Raw genomic sequence first — 7,363 nt, 5'->3', positions numbered from 1 at the left:
GCTTTGGTTTAGTTCTTAGTCTCCAGGGACAATTATAAGGGCTCTATTGGGTATAGGAAAGTGAAGGAAGAGAATGTTCAATGTTGATCCACTTATGCTAGTTCAGGAATCTCTGGCCAGAGTGAATGAAATTAGAAAGGAGTTTCTAATTTACATTAAATTGAACTAAGCATAGTGAATGGGAAAGCAAATGATTAAATAAGATAGGCTTGACATAAGTTCCATGCCTTGTATTTAATCGTGACATTGCAGGGTAAAAGGAATTAATTGTACGGTAACTACTCACTGAATAGGTTCTTGGTATTCTAAGCAGTGAATTCGTATTATCCGGATAGTCGCGATATGCTGAGAAGTATCCCTCACGATGTAGAATAAATATGATTAATTTATTAATTAATCATATTTAATGAATTAGAGAATTTATATAAATAATGATAAAATAGTTTTATTATTATTTATTTCTACTACCGGCTTAATATTGAACCTATAGGGTCACACCATAAAAGAGAATGATTTAATGGTGGAGGAATTAATTAATAATGGCTGGTAATTATTTATTTGTTAAATAAATAATTAATTAGCAGATTTAATAATTGATTAAATGAGATTTAATTAATTCTTAATATTATTAATTAAGAATTTAATTTTGGAAATTAAATCAAGTGAGAGAATTATTTTTCTAAAGTGTTTAGAAAAGGGATTAATGATTAAAAGGTGTTTTAATTATTAGTTAATTGGTTAATAAGAATAATCAATTAAAGGGTTAATAATAATAATATTTTATGGAAAATTTTCAGCTGAAAATTTTGCCTATAAATATACTATTATAAACCCTATTTGCCTCAACCCAAATAATTAACCCTAATTCTAAAGTAGAACAAGAGGGAGGCAACTAATTCTCTCAACCTCTTCCTCCTCCATCACATTGTACTCTTGGTGGATACCAGTGGAGTGCTTCACACTTGAGGAGCAGGTGCTAGGGATTTCCGTTCATCGTTCTTGGATCGCTATTAAAGACCTTCATCTTTCCATTAACGTAAAGCTTCTTAAGGTAAACATACTGAACTATGAATTAAATATTATTTTTCGCATGGATCCTGCGGAGGGTTTCGTTTTTTTTTAAGATTTAAATTTACATTTTCATCGCATTTATATGCTAAAACCCTTCAATCTAACCAATGAATCTCACAATATGTCTTAGGATTAAAATCTTCAGAAATAAAAGACCTCGTAGCACCCGAATCAATTAATACTTAAGCATTTACAAAATTCACAGGAAGCGTACCTGCAACCACATTCAGACTTTGTACCGCTTCTTTCATTGACATGTTGAAAATCCTTGCCCTGGGCTGATTCTGTGGTGGTGGTGGTGAAGGTAATGCTAAAACCTTTGGAATGCTAGCGGCCATTACTGCTCCTCTACAGTCCTTGGCAATGTGTTATTTCCTTCCGCATTGGAAACACGTGACTTCTGCCTTCCCCATCGGACATTCTCCAGAGTAATGTCCCTTCTGCTTGCACTTGAAACACGTGACATTTGTCTTGTTACAAATCCCGATATGCTTCTTCCCACATATTCTGGAATCAGGTATAGGTGGTTGGATAAGGCTTTGTTGATTTGGGGCTGGGAGTCGGTTACCCGTCCTCTGGTTGCTCTGCTCTGTCCTTCTGAAATTCACATTACCCCGGGCTTGGAATCTCGGCCTTTTATTGGTATGGTTCTGGAAACTTCCTGGTCCTTTTTATTTCGGAGACGCTTCACTCTCTCCTTCAATAGTCATGGCCTTCTGAAAAATGGCTGTATAAGTTGTCTGCTCGAACACTGCTACTCTGCTACAGATCCATGGCTTCAATCCCTGCTGAAACCTCTTGGCTCACTTTTCATCAATATCCACCTACTCGGGAACAAATCTGGCCAATTAAGTGAACTTGGATTCATAATCCGCGACCGATAAATTACCCTGCTTCAACTCCAAGAACTTAATCTCCATCTGATTCTTCATGTAAAGAGGAAAATACTTTTCCAGAAAAAAATCAGTAAATCTATCCCAATTCACTACACCTTCGGCCTCCAAAGCCTTCTTCGATTCCCACCAGTAATTGGCCTCACCTTAGAGAAAGTAACTAGCGAAATCCATCTTCTAATCTTCCTCAACTTTTACTAACGCAAAGGCCTTTTCCATTTCTTTTAACCAAGCTCTCGCCTTGTAAGATCTGCGGAACCTTCGAATTTCGGAGGCTTCACCGACTGGAATTGCTTAAAAGTAACTACCGGTGTTGCTGGTGGTATTTGTTGCTCTGGATGAACGACTTTTTGTAGCATTTTTTGTTGAAATTGTTGTTGTTACTGCATTTGTTGCTACATCATCATCATCTGTTGTTGCATGAGGTGGAACATTTGGTCCATGGGATTATTATTATTCTGACCCTCGGTATTGCCATTAGATGAGTCAGGTCTTGCTTTTCTTTTAGGTGCCATATTTCTGATAATAAAACAATTGGTTCTTTTAATAACAGTTTATTAAATAGGTGATTAAATAAAGAAACAATTTGTATGGTATTAAAACAAAACTTAAATAGTTGATATGGGAAAGAAAATAATTTACAAAATATCTAAAACAAGTAATAAAAAATAGTTTGATGTTTACGTAAATCGTTTCGAAATAATTGAAAATTTTTGAAAAAATAAATGGTACAGCATGGTCGCAAATAAAAACAACATTTTAAAATATGTAACGGTAAATCAGTAAAATAAATGTAAATTCTTAAAAAAACTGGAAAATAAAAGAAAACGTGAAAAGGTTCATTTTATATATATGTATAACACCGTCTACATGTGTCAGTGCTTGATACAAAAAGGTCTACAACATATCAGTCACCAAGCTACTATTACTAGTCAAAACTAGCGGCTACACGCATACAAACTAGTCATACTATACTATGCTGCATTTATCTACATATAATACATATGGTAAAACATCCTACTGTCAGCTGAAATCAAAATCCGGGTGGCACACGGCCCAACTCCTGCTGTAGCGCTTCTAGTACGGCCTCAGTCAGTCTCACCGCTCTACGGTATACGGCATCGGTGCGCATATCCTGCTGTCTCAAATCAACCATCTCCTGAGATCCTGCCCTAAGTATCTGATGAAGTCTGTCCCTCAGTATATAATCTGGCTGGAGTGCTCTGACTGGTCCATCATCTCTGGTCTCGAACAACCCCAGTATCTCTCGACACCAGTCCTGCCATCTCAGCCTCTCCTCCCTCTCACTCTGGAACTGCTGATAGGATACCATATGAGGCTCACAAAGATCAGTCTGGGAACCTCGGGTAAGTAATGGTTGGTCAACAACTACCTCATCCATGAACTCCTGCTGCAGAAACTGGTATATCCCAGGTACAGGTGCATAAATAGCCAACGGTGCGGGAAATAAGACCGGCTGCTCTGGGGTGCAAACAGGTGGCTCTGGCTAAAACTGTGGGATCTCTTGCTGTGGTGTTGGAATCTGCGGCTCTAACTCCTCCCACTGTGGGATGTCAACCATATCAGGAATGTCAAACATCGGAAACTCGGGTACCTCGGACTCAAAATAATGAAAATAATCAATAAAGTCAGGTACCTCTGGCTCAAAATAATGAAAATAATCAATAAAGTCAGGTACCTCTGGTATAGGGGGTACCGGCAACTGCTCTGGTGCGGGTCCTTGTGGCAATGGTGGTGGTGGTGGTGGTGGAAATGCCAACTATAACACCCTCCAAATCCGGGGTATCGATTTGGGGCATTATTAAAACTAACTACTCACTAAACCTGTAGAAGCAAGATATAAATAAAATAATTACCCCGAACTACTACTACTCAGGATCTTTTCAAGGTTAAGGATTGAAAACAAGAACGACAAACCAACTTTATTATAAACCAAACTAAACTAACTGTCTCAAGAACTCTCTTTGTTACAAAACATTATTCTATTCACATTTTAAACTAAACAACCTTTATTCAAACTATCACTATTACTTATCCTGCTACACCTGATCTGGAAATTCAAAGCTCTCTTCTGGGATAGGGATAAACACTCTTGGTATAAGAGGGTCCCGCTGCTTGACTCGCTTCTTGACTACTCGGGTTCTGATGGGTTTCATTCTCTACCTTCACTGAAAAACAAGGTGAACAACAATGAAAGGGGGTGAGCCAAAATTGATCATCAAGCCGACATCAATATATATAGTATAAAGATAGAAGAATATATGAACCATAATCTGCTGGTTGGAACAACCATCTATTTCTGTATAGAATAATAACTTGCCATTATTGGCGAGTGCCAAATGAATAAGACTGGAAACAAGAACCAACATATGCACTATAACCTGCTGATCAGTCAGGATACAGTATGGACTTATACCCAACTACATAGACCCAACCAACATAAGGGGTACCCAGGCAACTATGGCCTCATAATAAAGGGTACGGTTAATATTCGGCCCATATCGTAACCATCCAGTCCATAGCTTAGCATCCGGAACAATCGATATGCTTTAGATGTATCCCAACATCAGGATATATCAGAGTATATGTAAGTAAAGGTATCAATATTGGAATATGAATAGAGGATTCAATAAATTGGGAGAAATCAATAATCGAAATGAAATAGAAACAAGGATCAATAATTGTATATCAGTGCATGTGAACAAGAATTATCAAGGTGTAATTGATATAGAAAGTGGGGTATATTTCACTATTCTGAACTTAGAATAGGGGAAAAACTTGTCTGGTATGCACTTCACCTCATGCGATTCACTACCTTCTGCCTCTTGCTTGATTTGCTTTGAGGATAAGGAATCTATCAAGGAAAGATATTCGTTTAGATAACTTACTCCATATGCGTATCTTGAATTGATACCACGTAGCCCTAATCGTCTACCCATACAATTCTATCAGACTCGCATATATAATTATATAACACATAAAGTTCACATAATCACGTAAAGCAAATAGCACATAACGCACATAAATGATTCTAGTCATATAATTTTTTTAAAATCGATACTAAACTTAAACTCGCATTAACAAACACTATCTGATTCGATTTCTCATTTTTCAGGATTTATTAGACTCGATTCTACCCCTAATAGGGCCTACAAGCAATTAATCACCACAAGACGACTCGTTTCCGAAAGAAATTAGGCTTTATAATTATTTTTAGTGGAATCGGGTCATTTTTCTGAGTTTAAGGGTCTTTGTTTTATTCAAGTCAGACTAACGTTTTAATTACAACGCAATAAACAAGATATAATTAATTATAAATCAATTATAAATAATTAATCATAATTAATTAAACCATAATTATATTTATAAATAATTATTTAAGAATTATTGTATTTTAAAATAACTAATCCCTAATTTTTAGAATTAATTATAAATTACTCGATTAAATCGACTATTTATAATTAATTATTAGATACGAATAATTATTAAAACTCTGATCGTATAAATAAACGAACGCTCGAATAATAATCCAACTCATCAAACTACTACTCGTACAACTACGAGTTACTCGCATTATTCGATTTATTATCGAATTATTAATCATATTATTCGATACATTTAATCTTATTTATTAATTAATTACTTAATTATTAAATAATAGATAATTAAATAAATAATTAGATAAATAATTAAATAAATAATCAATTTCAAATTTCCTAATTAATAAAATAATTTAGAAATTAATAAATAATAATTTTTCAGATTTTAAAACTAATTTTTAATTGATTTTTGGAATTATTAAAAACTGATTTTTGATTTAATAAAATATGATTAAATAATAGTAAATCCAGAAACAACAATACAGGAAACTGGATTTGGGTTTTGAAGATCAAACCTGGGTCGTACACCGGGTCGAAACCGGGTCGACCTCGGGGCACCAAGAACAGCCACTGCCGTCACCAGATTACCGGGTCGACCTCGGGTCACCAAGAACAGCCACCGCCATCACCAGAATATGGTGACGGTGACGGTTCCCGGCGAGACTCCGGTGAGACGATACAGCAATGAAACAACACGATTCTGGACTGCTTTCACCCCGTTTTTAACCAACAACACCACAGGAACATCTCCCCTTCCTTCTTTATCGTTGTTTCGTCGAGAACGTGGTCGGAAAGTTCAAGAACACGGCTGCGGCGTTCAAAATCTGACAAGCAAGAATCCTAAACCAAATAACTCAAAACCGGTGTCGTTCGATTATAATTTTGACGATCTATACGCTCATATCAACCACAACATCTAACAATCAATCAAACTCAAAACTCGAATTCAATAAATAAACCCGAAAATTATGAAATCAAAATCCAGAAATCAAACAACAAAAACGATTACAAGAACTGATAGAGAATCAAAAGAGCTTCAAAACAACTACTTACATGACTGATTTGGTGAACAGACGCACGATCAAAATCCGTTTTGATTCCAAGAACTCCAAACCCTAATTTCAGAGAATTGGGGATTTTCTTGAATTTTCTGTTTTTTTTATGATTAATTAACTAATTAATTATTAATAAACCAACTATTTATATTTATGAAAATAATACCCCTAAATAAAATTAAGGGGTCAATAACACATCTAATAAAAATATTTGGCCCCAATTTTTATAATTTTTGGGTATCAATTATGAATTTTTAATTATCCAATAAATACAAAATATATGCCAAAAATTCCCAAAAATTGTGAATATTATAGAAATGCAAAGAAAAATGATGTTTGATAATTTCCTGATCATATAAAAATAAAAATGTGATTTTTGTGGGGTTTTTGACTCCCGAAGAATTCTGGAATAATCGTTTTTTGCGAAAAAGGTAAATTTGTAAAACGTCTAGGGGTTCAGAATAGCGATATGGTATAGGCCGTTCTCGGCAAAATAGGGCCAGTGATTTTTTTTTAAATACGGGCTTTTAAAACACTTTTTGAGCTGTACGGATTTTGATATAAAACCTATAACTTATAATAAAACACTCAATAATTACCCGAAACACATTTTGATCAAAACTGACAACGCGTAACACATAGCAGTTAGGGTTTTATGATAAAGCACACTTAATCACATAATAATACACATAAATTATCGTTATTAGAATATAATACAAGCGTAATTTCTTGGTCGTTACACAAGCTCTATGTCATAGATATCCCTCGCCCTGCACCTCTCCCTGAAGGAGCATCTCGTGCTCAACATAATGTTTATCAGAAACATATCGATGATGACACGGATGTTCAATGTCTCATGTTAGCGACCATGAGTACTGAACTTTAGAAACAACATGAGAATATGGATTCTTATGATATGATTGAGCACCTTAAACGTATGTTC

The sequence above is a fragment of the Apium graveolens genome, chromosome 8, assembly GCF_009905375.1.
Source record: "Apium graveolens cultivar Ventura chromosome 8, ASM990537v1, whole genome shotgun sequence".
Taxonomy (NCBI): Eukaryota; Viridiplantae; Streptophyta; class Magnoliopsida; order Apiales; family Apiaceae; genus Apium; species Apium graveolens.
This window is presented reverse-complemented; position numbering follows the sequence as displayed.